Here is a 19221-nt window from a genome sequence, read left to right as displayed (position 1 = left end):
ATCTCCACGTCTGAACCTTCCTTTGTCAAGTGCACCACAAGGAAGCCGCTTATGTTATACCTACAACATAACAAATCAGGAGGGATACCCACATCATATAGGAGAAAAGGGGAAATAGGCCTTACACTATGAGGGGTACAGACCCACACTCATAAATGACTGGGGCAACCTAGTTAGAGTAGGTTGGCCCAGGAAACACTGAGAAATGGAAGGGGATTTAGAAAATAAAGCCATTTGCCTGGCTCTGCATCGGTGACATTTGAGACAATGTAAATAGACCACAGATCATTCACAGCAGTAATAGTTGCATCGATAACGTACTAGCCTATTCCATGTGTTTCTTGTTTCTCTTCTTCCATTTCCTGTATTTTATGGTTAGATTGTTGTTTCTCTCCATTGCTCTTATACCATGTTCTTACACTAATGTAAATAATGAAATGCCAATAAAAAGACTTAAAAAAGAGACGACAAGCAGAAAGAAACGAGGACAAATATTTAAACGCAACTATTGTAATGATCATATTAAAACAATGTTTGTAGCAGTTAAACCTCCTTTGAGCCTTCATTCTATGTGGGTGGGCTTAAACCTAAGCATCTTTGTCAGTTCAAAGCAGGAAAAGATCCATTGGGCAAGTGGCATCCTGAATCTTCTCTGATCCAGCAGACTCAATAAGCAGTACATTTTGAAAGTAGAGACACTTGTGTCTCTGCTCCAGCTTCTCCTTGAAGCAAGAACAGAAGTTTACCTATAAATGAAAACAACAAGCCAAGTGATGTTTAGCCTTATTATAAATATTATGCACATGAGATATTTGTTGTGGAATAACAGGACAATTATTAGTATTTTTAAAACGGCATTTCCTCTATTCCATGTTTAGTGGAACAGCTAAATAAGAATGGCAATTTTAACCTTGTTACATTTTGGTGCCAAGACGACTCAGCAAAACCAAGGATTAAACTAGTTGTAACGCTGCTTGTAAGTATTCTTTCATGTGTATATTATGGATTCTTTACAGTTCAGTGAGAAATATTTTCTGCATAAACTGTGCAGAACTGACACTCCAGAATGTCTTTAATCATTGAATCAATTTTCAAATTGAAAAAATATATCCTTCCCAATGGCTACGAGACAGTGGAATGAGGTCTGTACCCGACATCCACATGCATACATACACCTTCCAGCAGAAGTTGTTTGGATAAAGGTTAAGAGTCGGGCCTCGGATAAACTTTCATTTCATGGGTCATAATATACTGAGGTCACTTGTAACACCCTCACTCTTGTGCTGGCTGAGAATAGCATTTCAGCATAGACTGTGGACTGAATCGAAATGTAACTTTGCAGTGCTCAGTTTCTCACAAGGTGGTATATTCAATCACTGAGCTAACATCTTAGTTTTCTGACTGATTCCAAACCCTTTCAAATCGCTCTGAACTTAACTGATGCTTATAGTAGGCTAAACAATAATTTTCCCAACCATGTATTTAATATGGTGACACTTTAAACAGTACAATAATTAATTCAAGTATTAAAAACTGCTAACAGCATTTCAAATGTTTAATGTAAATATAATAAATTTCTAAGTTATCATGCAGAATAGTTTTAATAAGCAGGTAAATAGTCTTCTTAGGTAGTTTAAGAAATTGGAGATAAATCATGTGTCACCAACACCCCTCTCAATCTCAACCCTCTTAAACCTTGTGCACGATTGCTAAATCTTTCTGAGAGAGCCCACAATACACAGTCTCGTGCACTTATGTGGGATTTCACAACTTTCTTAGAATGCTTTGAGATTCATATTTGGAGCAATTCCAATTACACCTGTGAACCAACAAAGTTACATGCTGTATTGTGAAAGGATTTATTGACTTACAATGAACATTGTTACAATTCTAAAAATACTTTGGGACTTTGTCTTTAAATTTGGGGTAAAATTAAGAGTGTCATGTGAACTGTGCTACAATCTGCCTAACAGGTCTGGGTATTAAAAATGTCAGGTTCTAGTATCATTTGCCACAAAACAAACATCAATTACTGACAAGAATGCCCTCTATGACAAGGCACCAGAAAAACAATTGTCTCACAGCAAACAAAATGTTTAAAATGTTGTTCTGTTTTCACAATTATGCTTGGGCGGGATTCTCCGCGCCGCCGCGCCACATTTCTGCCCCAACCAGCTGGCGGGATTCTCCGTTACACCAGCCGGTCAATGGGGTTTTCCATTGTGGGGCAGCCCAACGCCGTCGGGAAACCCCCGGGCGCCGGCATAACGGAGAATCACGCCGGCGGAGAATCTCACCCCATCTGTTTTTGTGTCGTGAGTGATTTGTGCCCTTTTTAAACCTTTCCTTGGCTCCCGGACCGGCAATGCCTCCATTTTATAATTCCTATTTTGGTCTTCAAATCCTTCCATGGTTTCATTTTACTCTATTAAAGATGCTATATAGTTGCAAAAAAAAAAATCAGTTTGTAAAGAATATACTTTGAACTGTCTGTTTGATTCCAGGATAGGCTAGAGTTGGGGTCTAAAGAAAAGTTAATAAGCATTTCTACCTGGATATGAGGCCCACGTGATTTATGTTGCATCGGGGAAAGGTGTAGGGGAAGCCATTGTAAAGATTTGGTTCAAGATTTTCCTAAAATATCATTGAATATGACAGGCTGGTGAGTTAGTCTGCCAGGATGTGGGAGAGAGGGACAGAGAGAGAGCAGCGAGAGGCTAAATGACTCTATGGTTCACTGAGCCAAGATACAGATGGAAACAGACCAAGGGCGGGATTCTCTGCGAACCGGTGGGGCGGGCCACTCTGGCGCCGTGGAGTGGCGTGAACCACTCCGGCGTCGGGCCACCCCAATGGTGCGGAATCCTCCGTACCTTCAGGGGCTAGGTTGGTGCCAGAGTGTTTGCCGCTATGCCAGCCGGCGGGGAAGGGCTTGGCACCACGCCAACCGGCGCCGAAGGGCCTCTGCCAGCCAGCACGACTTGGCGCATGCACGAGAGCGCCAGCGTGTGCTGGCTTCATCCCAGCGCATGCGCAGGGGGGTTCTTCTCTGCACCGGCCAAGCCGGAGGTTGACAGCGGGCGGTGCGGAGGGAAAGAGTGCCCCCACGGCACAGGCCCGCCCATGGATCGGTGGGCCCCGATCGCGGGCCAGGCCACCGTGGGGGCACCCCCTGAGGCCGGATCCCCCCGCGCCCCCCGAGGTCTCTGCAGGCCGCCCGTGGAGCCAGATCCCGCTGGTAAGGACCTGTTGTGATTTACGCCGGCCGGACCGGCTGAAAACAGGTGGCCACTTGCCCATCGCAGGCCGGAGAATCACCGGGCTGGCTGCTGCCAACAGCCGCCGACCGGCGCGCTGCGATTCCCGCCCCCGCCAAAACCCTGGCGCCGGAGAATTCGGCAGCCGGCGGGGGCGGGATTCACGGCCGAAATTCTCCCCCAATGGCGCGATATCCGCTGACTGGCGCCAAACACGGCGCCAATCAGACGGGCATCGCGCCGGCCCAAAGGTGCCGAATGCTCCGCATCTTTGGCGGCCTAGCCCCAACATTGAGGGGCTAGGCCGACGCCGGAGGGATTTCCGCCCCTCCAGCTGGCGGAAATGGCGTTTGTTGCCCCGCCAGCTGGCGCGGAAATGCGGCACATGCGCGGGAGCGTCAGCGGCCGCTGTCAGTTTCCCGCGCATGCGCAGTGGGGAGAGTCTCTTCCGCCTCCGCCATGGTGGAGGCCGTAGCGGAGGCGGAAGGGAAAGAGTGCCCCCACGGCACAGGCCCGCCCGCGGATCGGTGGGCCCCCCCTAGGACCCCAGAGCCCGCCCACGCCGCCTGGTCCCGCCGGTAAATACCAGGTTTGATTTACGCCGGCGGGACAGGCAATTTCTGGGCGGGACTTCGGCCCATCTGGGCCGGAGAATCCAGCGGGGGGTCCTGCCAACCGGCGCGGCCCGATTCCCGCCCCCGCCCAATCTCCGGTACCAGAGACTTCGGCGGGGGCGGGATTCACGGCGGCCTACGGCCATTCTCCGACCCGGCGGGGAGTCGGAGAATGACGCCCCATGTCACCCCACGGCGATTCTCCAACCCGGTGGGGGGTCGGAGAATCCTGCCCCAAATTTGTGATGACTTAAAATGAGGCTGGATGGTTCTCCTACCTTGCACTAGTGGGAGGATATGTCACCTTGAAGGATAGCTTGGGGATTAGAAGCCATCAGGCTGAGAAAGGAAAAACATTAAAGTAAACCCATGAGAACTAATCAATTTGGACTGATTTGTGAAGAATTGAATGTCTTCTTAAAGGCCAGTAAATAAGGATGAGAATTTTAAAATCCAGCTCTGTTGAACCGTGAGCCTATACAAGTCTGTGGAGCAGAAAGATGAATAGCACTTGTATGAAATAAGATACGGGCAGCAAAGTTTTACAAAAGCTCAAGTTTACAGAGGGTACAAGGTGGGAGGATGGCCAGGAATAGTCAAGTGTTATGTAACAAAGGCATGAATGAGGATTGAAGGAGCAGAACAGCTGAGGCAGGGATGGCCAGGCTATATTACACGTCATCTAGAATGTCATTTATGACTTTGATCAGGGCTGTGTATTTTCACAAAAACCTTCAATCTGTGTCCCCTCATCCTTGTACCATCAACTAACAGGAGCAACGTTTCTTTGTCTACTCTGCATAAACCCTACCATTATTTTGGGCATTTCTACCAACCTTCTTTGTTCAGGGGAAAACAAATCCAGCTTCTCTAACCTATCTTGTGGCTAAATTGCCTCATCCCTGGAAACATTCTGGTAAATGTCACTTACAAGGACCCCCACATGCTTTCTAAATTGCAGTGATCAAAATTGTACAGAACACTTTAGTTGTGGCTAGCCTTAACCAGGGGTCAGCATTATTTCCCTACTTTTGCACCCAATACCCATATTTATGAAGTCCATGATCCCATATTTTTGCTCGTCAGTGTCTCAATATGTCCTGCCACTTTTGAAGATCTGTTCACATGTACCCTCAAGTCTCTCGAACCCTCTTTAAAACTAACCTATTCAGTATGTATTGCCTCTTCCTATCCCTTCTGCCAAAATCCGTCACCTCACTTTTCTCTGTATTAAAGTCCATCTGCCACTTGTCTGTCCATTCTGAATGCTTTGTATAGATTTGTACTATCCTCAGTTGTCACATCTCCAAGTTTGGCAAATTCTGAAAACTTACTCTGTATTCTAATATTTCTGAAAAAAGAGTATGTTTGATTTGTCGGGTGAGGGGAGGTGGGAAGTGGCAGAAGCTGCTGAAAGGATGGTCTCAATCTGAGTGACAAAGATGTCCGTCCGCGAACTCCTTGCATATGTTGTTGGAGGGGGCAGGAAAAGGAGTTTAAAATGATTGGGGATAAGAAAACAGGGGTCAGAATTTTACATTGGTCGGGCGAGAGCCCAACCCAGAAGCACATTGGGCATGTGTCCTGATGTCATCGCGCACTCGTGCAATATTTTGTTTGACAGACAGGGCTGCGAGTTGGAAACCCGCCCGCTGCCAATCAAGAAGCCAATATGAATTAATTAAACAGCAAATGACTGGGATTTTAGGTTGCCCGTCTGCCTTCACGGTTGGCGGGCGGACCGATTGGCCAGGCGGCCTTTACGTTTTAACTGCAACCTCGATCCAGGGCAGCATGAAAGTTAAAATTACAAATGTGTCTGAGGAATGAGGCCTGTATCTGATTGCGCTGCCTAGGCACTCTGCATAGTTTCTCCACAGATATTTATTTTTTAAGGTTCAGCAGCTCCCTCAGACTGCTCCACAATGGCTGTTCCCATTGGAAGCGCTAGCCCGCATGCTCCCTTTTCTTACCGCCACTCTTCCCTCCCCCACCCGGCAGCTCTCAGCCTTTTACAAAGCACATTTCATGCTCGATAGCCGTTAATTGGTCAGCCACAAACACAATCTCAGGCGAGAGCAGGTTTCACATCCACTCCTGCCCTCCCCTACTTTGGGCATGCCCCATTTACATTTCAGGGTGATCCTGGAATAGTTAACAACCTTGGTAGAGGAGGGCAGGATTCAATAGGGATTTACTTGATGCTGGCAATGAATGACAAAACCAATTGTCTGCCTGTAATATCCTGACAGAAGGGCAACCACCAATTTGATTAATGGATAATGGTTATTAAAGCAATAACCACATACAGAGAGTAAGGTAAAAGACCACCATGTGCCAAGACTCCAACCTTCTAACTAACTGGGAAAATTGCGCTCCGCCCCCAGGGTTCACAAACTCCGGCCCCTGTGGCAGATCAGGTCACATGACACTTCAGGGAACTCACCCCCCCCCCCCCCCCTTAAAGGAGCATGCTACCTCACTGCTATAAATGTTCAAGTCTACATCCCTTGGACTTAATGGAGTGGAAATATGGGCTGTATGGGGGAGTGGCAGGTGTGAGTCAGAAGAATTGTTTTAATTTGGACAAGGGCATTGAAGGTGGATGTCAGGGTGTGACTATGCAGATGGGTAACTGCAGAAATATTGTGGATAGAGGACCAATGGCTAGACAGTTTGGAATTTTAAAGTACCGATGAAAATTAATTCTGTGCAAATTTTTCTTTCCAGGGCAGACATAAAACAATGTAGGTTTGGGCAGGGAAATGGGGATGTGGGTGCCGAGTGATACAAGCAATTGAGCAGAGATGGGTTTATCTGTGGCTGGCACAATGAGAGGACAAAGTTGATGGGATAGTTGTGAATAGGGGCTGTTGAGTTTTATGGGGGGTGAGATTAAGGGAGAATAGGAGGGCAATGCACTCAGAGGAGAGGAAACCTGGTGAGTTAATGATATAGATTGAATTGGACGAGAGGTCGTCCTAAACAAGAAAGCAGTAAAGTAAACTCAATGAGAAACTTGGTGTGGTCACTGAGTAGGCTGTAGAGAATGAGTACGTTAAAGAAAGGGGTAGAACAAGGTCAGATGCTTAAAGGAGGAATAGGTGCCAGGGAAATAGGGGACAGAACGAGGTGGGATTTGGCGATAAGAGCTATACCACAACCACAACTACTTACGGAATGTACTGTCATAGTTTCTTTTGAGGCCAAATCCATAAATTATGTTAAAAGGGAATTAGGAGAGGGAGCTTAAAGAGGAGGAGGAATGAAGAGGAGATTGGGATTAAGCTGTGGTTCATAGTGTCCTCATAGAATTCACAGTGCAGAAGGAGGCCTTCAGCCCATCGGGTCTGCACCGGCCCTTGGAAAGAGCAACCTACTTAAGCCCACGCCTCCACCACCCTATCCCTGTAACCCAGTAACCCCACCTAACCTTTTTTTTGGACACTAAGGGCAATTTATCATGGGCAGTCCACCTAACCTGCACGTCTTTGGGAGGAAACGGAGCACCCGGAGGAAACCCACGCAGATACGGGAGAACGTGCAGACTCCACAAAGACAGTGGCCCAAGTCAGGAATAGAACCTGGGACCCTGGAGCTGTGAAGTAACTGTGCTAACCACCATGCTACCGTGCTGCCCATCTCATGCAACAAAAGATGCTCGCACCAGTTTGATGAGCCAAATGTCTGGTTTCCGTGCTAATATTCTATGATTCTATTTTTCTTAGTTCACTCTGATGTTGGGGTGGGATGGTCGGAAAACTGGAGGGTGTTTCAGATGGAAGAGCTGTGATGGGCCATGCCTTTTGTCATTTGCATATATCTTGTGACCCTGTGACTTTATTTAATGATATCCCTTCTGCGCTCCCTTTTAACATTTTGAACAACCATGTACTTTGCTATCATTTATATTCGTTATTGAGCTGAATTTCTAGATTTTTCTATTTTTAATCTCTTCTGAAAAACCTACTTCCCCAAAGATCTTGTTATTATTGCCAAATTTCAGTGCTCTACTTTGGACACCTTCATTGTGGATTAATTATAATTACTGCAAAAGGCAGGGTCCCAGGAGTGATCCATGGGGCCCTACTGTTCAATTAGATCTCTCACCATTGATTGCTAGCCTTTGTTTGCTGCTAATTAGGCAACTTGTTTTCTCGCTCTTCACTTCCTCCTTTGTCTCCAGAGTTTTCTCATAAGGTACTTGCAAAATGCCCTTTCAATGGAAGTGAAGTGAAAGGGTTATTGTTCAGGAATTTGTGCTTTCACTGGAGAACTTTACCCACCTGAATGTCAAGATTCAGGTCATAGAGATCAGTAGCACCACAGCATTTTCTGAGCATTCATTCTTAAAATCTAACCCTTATAATCACTACCACAGACTCTCCCAATTCTATTAAAATCTCACAATAAAAGTTTTTTTTAGTATGACCTATTTTAATTAACCTATATTACCACATTGTCTTGCTCAATGTTGCTCATGACATGACACAGGCAAACAAAAACAAAACGTACCAGTTAGTTAAAATACATTTGGGACGGCACGGTTGCTCAGTTGGGGGGTGGGGGTGCCACCTGCTAGCACAATGGTTAGCACTGTTGCTTCACAGCACCAGGGTGTCAGGTTTGATTCCCGCTTGGGTCACTGTCTGTGCGGAGTCGGCACGTTCTCCCTGTGTCTGCGTGGGTTTCTTCCGGGTGCTTCGGTTTCCTCCCGCAAGTCCCAAAAGACGTGCTTGTTAGGTGAATTGGACATTCCAAATTTTCCCTCTGTGCTTCTGAACAGGGGCCGGAGTGTGGCAACTAGGGGATTTTCACAGTCACTTCATTTCAGTGTTAATGTAAGCCTATTTGTGACAATAAAGATTATTATTATTATACACCTGGCAAATAATTCTAAATACAGCACACAAATCATGATGGCATGGGACACTAGTGAGAAAAGCATTTGTCTGAAATGCCTTTCTCACATTATTGTGGTGATGTCAATATATTTAAAATAAAACAACTAATACTTTATTAAAATCAAAAGGGAAACTGTCCATATGCTGTTATCCAATGGTATAACATCAGGGTCATCGAGAGGTACAAACAAATGGTACGATTTTCAAAGCAAAAGTTTGATTTTGATTGGAAAAGTGCATTCGGTACTCCAACCACTAAAAACGTTTTTGCATGCAGTGACCATAAGCATTCTCTTAGTAAGTCTCTCTTGTATGTCGGACCATGACCATGACATATTGAAGTGTTTCAGTATGTTTTGATACATTACTACACATGACAGGAAATTTCTAAACTGATTTGTTTTTCAGTTGCAATAATAGATGGTAGGAAAATTCTGATAGCTCAGTGAAAAATATAAAACTATGATCCAAGAATCAATTTTTACCAGTGAATCCACACTCCAGCTCTATAGATTGAAATATTGTAAACTTCCATGAAAGTACTGACAAATATTCATAAATAGAATACAGAAAATCATAATCTATTTTTGTCTCAGAAGCTCATAAGTATTTGTGACTCTGGGTTATTCATTAAAGTAACTGGAGTCTATCTTGACTGTGGAATGGTACTTAGCCACTTGCCGTATCCCAGTTTTAGCTTTAAGGATGATATTTGAACATCTGTAGTTTCAAGAAAATAATACACTCTTAAGTTTCTGAGAATTTTTAAAATCCATTTATTGGATGTGGGCGTCGCTGTCTAGGCCAGCATTTATTGCCCATCCCTGGTTGCACGTGAGTAGGTGATGGTGAGCTGTCTTCTCGAACCGCTGCAGTCCCTGAGGTGTAGGAACACCCATAGTGCTGTTCAGGAGCGAATTCCAGGATTTTGACCCAGTGACAGTGAAGCAACAGCAATATATATTTCCATGTCAGGATGGTGAGTGACCTGGAGGGGAACCTCCAGGTTGTGTTGTTCGGAGTGTTGTGTTGTATCTGCTGCTCTTGTCCTTCTAGATGGTAGTAGTTGTGGGTTTAGAAGGTGCTGCCTAACCTGGTGAATTCCTTCTTGTACCTGCCACTGTTCATCAGTGCTGGATGGATTGAATGTTTGTGGAAGGGGGAGCATTCAAGTCGGCTGCTTCGGCTTGGATGGTGTTGACCATTTTTGAGTGTTGCTGGAGCTGCACTCATCGAGACAAGTGGAGAGTATTCCATCATACTCCTAACTTGTGCCTTGTAGATGGTCGACTGGCTTTGGAGAGTCAGGATGTGAATTACTCCCTGCAGGATTCCAAGGCTTGAATAGCCTTGCCATGCCGAACTCGGTGAAGCGACGAGGCCAGTTAATCTCGTGAGAGGCCTCTTACGAGATTTATGATGCATGGAAGATCTAACAAGATCTCATGAGTTGTCATGATCTGGATCTCGCTGTCAATAGGCGGAACCCAGATTTGCATATTTAAGTGTGTAGTTAAGCTCACTTAAATATGTTAGTGCGGAGTCTCCCAAGGCTCAGGGTCGAACGTCCGCGCTGTGGCGCCATTTAGCACTGGTTCACACAGATGTGGACCGGACGTGATGGCACCTAGGGGACTCTCCCAGGAAATCAGAGGCCCCCGGGTAGTTAAGCTCTGGTCAGAGAGGTACCCTGGCACCCCTGATGCCACCCGGACATCTTGCCACTGCCTATCTGGTACCCTGGCAGTGCCACCCATGCATCCTGGCAGTGCCAAGGTGCTGGGTGCCAGCTTACTCATGCCAGGGATCAGGCCCTGAGGTGCCCTACTCATATGAGGTGGAATGAGGGGGGCCTGGTGACCTAATTGGTAAATTGGGGCATTGGGGTCGTGATAGGTTGCAGAGGGGGAGTCGAGAGATCAGGGTAGCATTTCAAAATTGTGACCTGGGGTGAAATTCTCTGGTATCGGTGCGATGTCCGCCGACCGGCGCCCAAAACGGCGCAAATCAGTCGGGCATCGCGCCGCCCCAAAGGTGCGGAATCCTCCGCATCTTGGGGGGCCGAGCCCCAACCGTAAGGGGCTAGGCCTGTGCCGGACTAATTTCCGCCCCGCCAGCTGGTGGAAAAGGCCTTTGGTGCCCCGCCAGCTGGCGCGAAAATGACATCTCTGGGCGGCGCATGCACGGGAGCGTTAGCAGCTGCTCACAGCATTCCCGCGCATGCGCTGTGGAGGGAGTCTCTTCCGCCTCCGCCATGGTGGAGACCTTGGCGAAAGCGGAAGGAAAAGAGTGCCCCCATGGCAGAGGCCCGCCCGCGGATCGGTGGGCCCCGATCGCGGGCCAAGCCACCGTGGGGGCACCCCCCGGGGCCAGATCCCCCCCCCCCCAGGACCCTGGAGCCCGCCCGCGCCGCCTTGGCCCGCCGGTAAGGTATGTGGTTTAATCTACCCCGACGGGACAGGCATTCTAGCAGCATGACTTCAGCCCATGCGGGCCGGAGAATCGCGGGGGGGGGGGGGGGGGGGGGGGGGGCGCCAACCGCCGCGGGCGCCCCCGCCGAATATCCGGTGCCGGAGAATTCGGCAACTGGCGGGGGCGGGATTCACGCCAGCCCCCGCCGATTCTCTGACCCGGCGGGGGGTCGGAGAATCTCGCCCCTGATCTCTTCCTGTACTGCCAAGCTGAACTAGTTAGCGCAAGAAATGAAGGTAAGTGTGGCCTGGGCGGGGCTTTCCTTGCCAAGGTCCCCAAAAAATAGGGTTCCGTTAATACTGGCGTCATTGCAGCGCCAAGAAACACCCTGCCAAACACTCCAAAAACGGTACTCTGTTTCTTTCCCATTAAATCGTGCCCCTAGCCTTTGACCTGCTTTGGTAGCCACAGTATTTATATGGCTAGTCCAGTTCAAATTCCGGTCAATGGTAACTCCCAGCATGTTAATAGAATGAAGTTTAGTCTCCTGTATGTATTCCTTGGCTGACAATACCACGTGTGATTATCTGATCATTCTTTTGCTTGTGTGTTTCTTGTGAGAGAGTTGGCTGCTGTGTTTCCTTTATTACAACAAGGACCAGTACTTAACTGGCTGTTAACTACAGTTCTAAGGTTATGAAAGGCGTTATTTAAATGCAAGTCTGTCTTTCTGTCTTGGTTCTTCAATCCTGTGTCATATCTGTTGCTTTCTTGCATATGCCTACTCAATGCCTTGGCATAACAAAATTGAATGGTTAGAATGATTGCAGATGAAATTTAATGCAAACAAATGTAAAATTGAGAGGACAATTGCTGGCATATACTCTGCAAATGGTGTTGAAATAAGCAAAGTTGAATGTGACCTGGAGTCTTCATACACATGACAGCACAGTTATCTAGCCAATGTAGATTAGTAATTAATAATGTAAATAACGTGTTGAACTCTGCAATCAGAAAAGTAGTATAGATGTCAGAAGATGTCATGATGAAATTGTATTTGCGACATTAATGAAGATTATTATTATTATTAGTAATAAAGTGTTGTGGTGAATCCGCATCCTGAGTTCTGTTTCTGTTTTGTCAATGTGAGAGAAAGTAGACAACTAGTGCCTGAGGCAGTGCAAAGAAGAACCCTGAACCTTATTATCAACAATCTAAGTTATGAGAAAAGATTAGTGAAATGTGAGCTTTTCAATCGAGAAATGTGGGGCGAAATTCTCCCCCAACAGCGGGATGTCCGCCGACTGGCGCCAAAGACGGCGCCAATCAGACGGGCATCGCGCCGGCCCAAAGGTGCGGAATGCTCCGCATCTTTGGCGGCCTAGCCCCAACATTGAGGGGCTAGGCCGACGCCGGAGGGATTTCCGCCCCGCCAGTTGGCGGAAATGGCGTTTGTTTCCCCGCCAGCTGGCGCGGAAATGCGGCGCATGCGCGGGAGCGTCAGCGGCCGCTGTCAATTTCCCGGTGCATGCGCGGGAGCGTCAGCGGCCGCTGTCAGTTTCCCGCGCATGCGCAGTGGGGAGAGTCTCTTCCGCCTCCGCCATGGTGGAGGCCGTAGCGGAGGCGGAAGGGAAAGAGTGCCCCCACGGCACAGGCCCGTCCGCGGATCGGTGGGCCACGATCGCGGGCCAGGCCACCATGGGGGCACCCCCCGGGGTCAGATCGCCCCGTGCCCCCCCCCAGGACCCCGGAGCCCGCCCACGCCGCCTGGTCCCGCCGGTAAATACCAGGTTTGATTTACGCCGGCGGGACAGGCAATTTCTGGGCGGGACCAGCGGGGGGTCCCGCCAACCGGCGCGGCCGGATTCCCGCCCCCGCCCAATCTCCGGGAGCGGAGACTTCGGCGGGGGCGGGATTCACGGCGGCCAACGGCCATTCTCCGACCCGGCGGGGGGTCGGAGAATGACGCCCGTGGTGTTCAAGGGCTGAACTTATCAGGGCATATAAGTTAAATCAAGTTTATTTCCATAGCACCTCTCATTCCTCCCCCCCCCCCCCCCCCCCCCCCCCCCCCCCAGGAAAAAACAATTGTAACCGGGTCAGATCCTAACTGGAATAACCAGCATGTACCTGGGTTCAACTGGAACATTCGGGAACCAGCAAGAAACCAACCTGAGACCAAGCAGAACACAGCACACCGATTTTCCAGCTGCTTTAACTAGTTATAGCAAGAAGTCTTACAACACCAGGTTAAAGTCCAACAGGTTTGTTTCGATGTCACTAGCTTTCGGAGCGCTGCTCCTTCCTCAGGTGAATGAAGAGGTATGTTCCAGAAACATATATAGACAGATTCAAAGATGCCAGACAATGCTTGGAATGCGAGCATTGGCAGGTGATTAAATCTTTACAGATCCAGAGGTGGAGTAACCCCAGGTTAAAGAGGTGTGAATTGTGTCAAGCCAGGACAGTTGGTAATATTTTTAAGGCAGAGGTAGGTAGATTCCTGCTGAGCATTCCCAGCAGTTTCTGTTTCCATTTTAAATCTCCAGCATCTTCAGCGGTTATTGTTTACTTCAACCGGGTGGAGAGGGGGGAGTCGGGCGGGTCAGGGATAGGCACTTTTGGAAGAGGTGGGGAGGTTGGGACGAACTTGACCAGGACGGGGAGGGCGGTAGTTTGGAGGAGGTGGGGGGGGGTCGGGTCGGACTGGACCTGGCCGGGGAGGGCGGTAGTTCGGAGGAGATGGGGGGGGGTTGGGTCGGGTCTGACTGGGTTGGGGTCGGGGGGAGGGGCTGTGGAGTGTGCCTGTTTCTAAATCGAGGTCAGATATGACACAGTGAGAAGCCTTGGCCCACAACATTCACTGTTTATTTGATTCATTTTTGAAAACAGCATTGGGGGGGGAGAATGGTGTTAACGATTTTCCAGTATTACAGTTCGAAATGCAGCACCCAAAGGAGCAGCAAGAGCAAGGCCAAGCCACCCTTGAAATGTTTCTGTAATCTCGAGACACAGCCACACACCTCTATAACCCAAGTTATGACAAGGTAATTAATATGAAACGATTCTCAACATCTGGGACTTAACTTTGTGCATAATATGACAGCGCTGACTGCAATGTGAACCTTAAAGGGATATGTGACTTTTACCATTTTTAGGTGTGGAAGACCTCTCTTATTTCACTTACAGGGTTAATTGTGGCGTGGGGTCGAGATCCTGGAGCAGCTGTCTGAGTCAGTCCACGGCTAGAGGACAAAATTGCAACCAGCCTGGCCGATGGCACCTGGGCCACTGAGACGCTCTGGGGGAGAGTGGTCTACAGCAAAGTATTCCTGACACATATTACAAAGCACAGATTCTCATGCTGGCAGGTAAATCTCAAAGATGAGGGGGCTGGACAGAACTTTAAATTATTTGCTCTGATTTGATGTTTCCTTTGCCTGGCCATCTGAGCAGTATTTGGGTGCACTGTAAATATTGTTTCAGAGTGTACCTTAAGTGATTTATGTTGCTGTCCTATTTGTGAGGGGCTGCGCATATATGAACCATAATGGAATGTGTGATTTTTCTCTTTTGAACTGTCTTTCCTATCACCCACTGGTCCAATTGTTTGGTGGGGTCCTTTTTTTTTTGCCCACCAGCATGCTTTACGCGCCACCTCCATACCCAGGGTCTCAGTGCAGAGGAAGTGTCAATCAAAGGAAATGCAGAAAATTAACAATTACATTCTGAAAAGATCCAGGATCTAAGTAAGAAGCTACATTTAGCAGACACTCAGTTGTACCTGAGCTTTTGGAATGTGTGGTTGTATTATATTAAATGGTTCATTCACCTGAGGAAGGAGCAGTGCTCCGAAAGCTAGTGATTTGAAATAAACCTGTTGGACTTTAACCTGGTGTTGTAAGCCTTCTTACTGTGCTCATCCCAGTCCAACGCCGGCATCTCCACATCATGGCTACCATCGACACCGCAATCTGCCGGCTGAAAGTGGAGAGGATCTCCAAGAAGATCGCGCATATAGACACTTCATTCACCTGAGGAAGGAGCTACGCTCCGAAAGCTAGTGATTCAAAATAAACCTGTTGGACTTTAACCTGGTGTTGTAAGACTTCTTACTGTGCCCACCCCAGTCCAACGCCGGCATCTCCACATCATTAAATGGTTCAGTTGAGCTTTGCATTGTTTAATTAATATTTTTGCCATTAAAGTTTATAATCGGGCAGCACGGTGGCACTGTGGGTTAGCCCTGCTGCCTCACGGCGCCGAGTTCCCAGGTTCGATCCCGGCTCTGGGTCACTGTCCGTGTGGAGTTTGCACATTCTCCCCGTGTTTTCGTGGGTTTCACCCTCACAACCCAGAGATGTGCAGACTAGGTGGATTGGCCACGCTAAATTGCCCCTTAATTGGATAAAATTAATTGGGTACTCTAAATTTATATTAAAAAAAATAAAAATAAAAGTTTATAATCTACTACTATATCCTTGACATTCTTGATCAACAGTTAAGTCACAATTCCACACATCTACACACTTATGAGACTTGCTTCATGCGGGGTGGGCCTTCTGGAAGAATAGGAATCCTTGTCTTATTTTTCCGATGTGAAAGCAAGCGCAGCCAAACTGAATTTTCATAATAACACACATCACTGTCATGGTGAAGCACAAAATGTCATCATGGGTCGAGTAATGGTGCCATCATTAATATCGAGGGAACTGTCCTGTAAGTGGGATCAACCAGATTCTAACCAGCTGAGATCAACTCCCCATTGATTGGAACAATCGATTTCCAACCACAGTTGGCTACCGGTCTGGAATTGTTGTTTCCTTCTGGGTTGCAAGCTCTGCCACTGAGACGGAGCCGAGCAGCCGATGACATGGAAAAACTATCACCTCCAAGTTTCCTTCTAAATTACGCACTATTCTGAATTGGATATTTACCATTATTATTATTTTTTGTAACTGTGTCATAATCTGGGAGATCCTGAATAAACACCATCATAGGAGTACCATTCTTATATTGTCTTCTGTGGTTTTGAAGAAGAGCCATCAACCACATTTTGGGGCAACTGAAGATGAATAATAAATATGGTCTTAAAAACATTACCAATTTTGTTAAAAATCAATTAAAAAGATAAAGAAGCAAATCTACAATACAAGTGTAGAGGAGAGGAACACAGATTCAAATTAAAAGAAAGACTTTCATTTATAGTGCTTTTCATGACTTCAGGATATCCCAAAGTGCTTAACAGACTTTTAAGTCATTTTGAATGTAGCCAGGTAGTCTTGTGGTACAGAGGGCTGCACCCTGCTTCTGAGCCAGAAGCTCTGGGTTTAAGTCCACCCAAGGAAGGTGTTTTCGTAATGTAGCCAAACAGCTTTACTGTCAACTTGTAAATCTTTCCACAATATGTCAATTGCAGGTGGTAGGAGTGGAAGAAATTCTTGATCTGCCCTGCAGTACCTTGCCGATGTGGATCAACACAGAATTCCATGCTCATCCTTCCAGGTCAGGGTATAGAGAGAGAAGTGTAATCACTGCTGTAGTGTGGCAAAATGGAGTAGCCTATTTGCGCACTGCAAGTTCCCACTTCCTCCTGCAGATACAAGGGCAGATCATTTCCCTTCCCTTCACCACCAAGACACCAAATCAGTCTCCAAAAACCTTGACATCCGTGCTCCCCCAGTTGTTCCATTCCTCCCTCACTCTTTCCCAGGTCGTCTTTAACCACAACGCCTAACACCTTCTCCAGGTGCAATGTACCTCCCTTATAAGAGGTGCAGGTTAAGTACAACAGTACAGGCTGGCTTTAAGTGCTGTTAATCACTCATGATGTAGGGCCCCCCTTGATGTGCCCACCCAATGAACAGTGAATTAGCACTGGCTGGGCTCAGTGATCATTCTAATGTGCAGGCAACATGGAATTGACATGTTGTCAGCATTATGATTAATAGGTGCGAGCCATGATTCTCACAACTGGGGATAAAGGGTTTAGTCCTTTTACTATTTCAAAATGCACTATTTTGTTTTACTAAAACTAAATTGAAGCTTATGACATTCTTGTAAGCAATCATAGAATCCCTGCAGTGCAGTAGGAGACCATTCAGCCCATCCAACCTGCAGCGGTCATCCGAAAGAGCACCCGACCTCAGTCTATTCCTCTCCCCGCCCCGCCTTATCTCAATAACCTAACCTGCACATGCCTGGACACAAAGGAGCAATTTAGCATGGCCAATTCACCTAACCGGCATATCTTTGGACTGTGGGAGGAAATCGGAGCACTCAGAGGAAACCCACGCAGGCGCAGGGAGAATGTGCAATATCCACACAGACAATCATCCAAGGCCAGAATTGAACCCAAGTCCTGGTGCCGTGAGGTAGCAGTGCTACCCACTCTGGGTGGATTGGCCATGCTAAATTGCCCCTTAGTGTCCAAAATGTTAGGTAGGGTTACTGGGTTACAGGGATAGGGTGGAGGCGTGGGCTCAAGTAGGGTACACTTTCCAAGAGCTGGTGCAGACCCGATGGCTGAATAGCCTCCTTCTGCACTGTAAATTCTATGATTGTGCATTAGGCCTCTCCCCTGACTGAGATGTTGCGAGACTGATTGGTGTGCGGAATAAACAATGTGACAACTAAATGTTATTGGCAGAACCCAATCTGGATTTTAACAAAGCCATTGAAATAACTCTATCACTGGAAAATGCAGAAAAAGAGGCTGAGGAACTGCAAGGGGCATCAGATAGCAATGTCCTCCGGTTAGGGGGAGGACCTCGTGTAAAAGTGACCATTCCTCAACTGACTGCTCCTGTGTAAATAGTCCATCATCAAATCGGAGCTCAGCTCGCGTCCCCTAGCAGTCAACAAAATATTGTGACAGTCCTAAGGATGCTAGAAAGCCTGCTCTGGAAGGTTGCAGATGTCAGATGATGGACTATTGTAAGCACTGCTACAAGGCACAGCCAAGGCAAAGTTGTAGGAATAGGCAATATACATACTACTCAAGGAAGAAGCCAAGGCCAGTACTGACCCGCACCATGCAGGTGTACCCATTTCCAGAAACAGAGACAATGCAACTAAACCGTATCGTCACGACCCCAATAATGATAGAACTGCTGATAAATGGTCATCCATTGGAAATGATGGTGGACAAGGGGCCTGCCATCTCTGTCTTTGGAGAGCTGACATTCATCACTTCCAAACTGATATCCAACCCTTGGGTTCAAAAGATACTAGGGCCAGACTAGCCAACTACATGGGGAACCTTTGCGTATGAAGGGCACCACAATTACCCAGCTGATCTACAGACAGAAACCAGCCCACCTTCCACTCATCATTGTGTGAGGACAGCGACCAAGTCGTATGGGGAGAGTTTGGCTCCAGTGGATCAGGCTGAATTGTCTAGAGATTTTCAGGCTGGGCATGGGAGGACTGCATTAGGTCATCAGCTAATACCCTGAAGACATCCAGGAGGCCCTTGGAAAAATAAAAGGAGCCAGAGTCAAAATTCAGGTCAATCCCGATGCTACATCTAAATGTTTTAGAGCAAGATCGGTTCCATATTCCCCATTGGAGAAGGTAAAGTCCGAGCTTGTACGCCTGGAAAAGCTTTCTTTTAAAAAAAATTTAGAGTACCCAATTCATTTTTTAAAAAATTAAATGGCAATTTAGTGTGGCCAATCCACCTACTTTGCACATCTTTGGGTTGTGGGGCGAAACCCACGCAAACACGGGGAAAATGTGCAAACTCCACACGGACAGTGACCCCGTGCCAGGATCGAACCTGGAACCTCGGCGCCATGAGGGAGCAGTGCTAACTACTGCGCTACTATGCTGCCTGTGGACGCCTGGAAAATCTAGGTATAATAAGACCGGTGCAATTCGCAGAGTGGGCAGCTCCTGTCATCCCCATCCTTAAGCTGGACAAATTGGTCCACATCTGCGGGGATTATAAGCTTATGGTCAATCGTGTTTCCAAACTGGATAGGTACCCCATGATGTGAATAGAAGGCCTATATGCCAAGCTAGCAGATGGCC

General features: G+C 47.4%; 1 long non-coding RNA gene across 1 annotated transcript in view; it reads right to left on the bottom strand.

Annotated features, from left to right (window-relative positions):
* Window positions 1–13546, bottom strand: part of LOC140425733 (uncharacterized) — a 32139-nt gene extending 18593 nt beyond the window's left edge. The window contains exons 1-3 of the long non-coding RNA XR_011947958.1: window positions 13318–13546; window positions 8387–8718; window positions 322–746 (exon numbers count right to left, since the gene is read on the bottom strand). This is a non-coding gene — a long non-coding RNA (uncharacterized lncRNA). The remainder of the gene's footprint in view (window positions 1–321; window positions 747–8386; window positions 8719–13317) is intronic.
* Window positions 13547–19221: the final 5675 nt, after the last annotated feature.

The sequence above is a fragment of the Scyliorhinus torazame genome, chromosome 6 (assembly GCF_047496885.1).
Source record: "Scyliorhinus torazame isolate Kashiwa2021f chromosome 6, sScyTor2.1, whole genome shotgun sequence".
NCBI lineage: Eukaryota > Metazoa > Chordata > Chondrichthyes > Carcharhiniformes > Scyliorhinidae > Scyliorhinus > Scyliorhinus torazame.
Note: the sequence above shows the minus strand (reverse complement) of the source record. Positions and strands in the feature narration are given on the sequence as shown.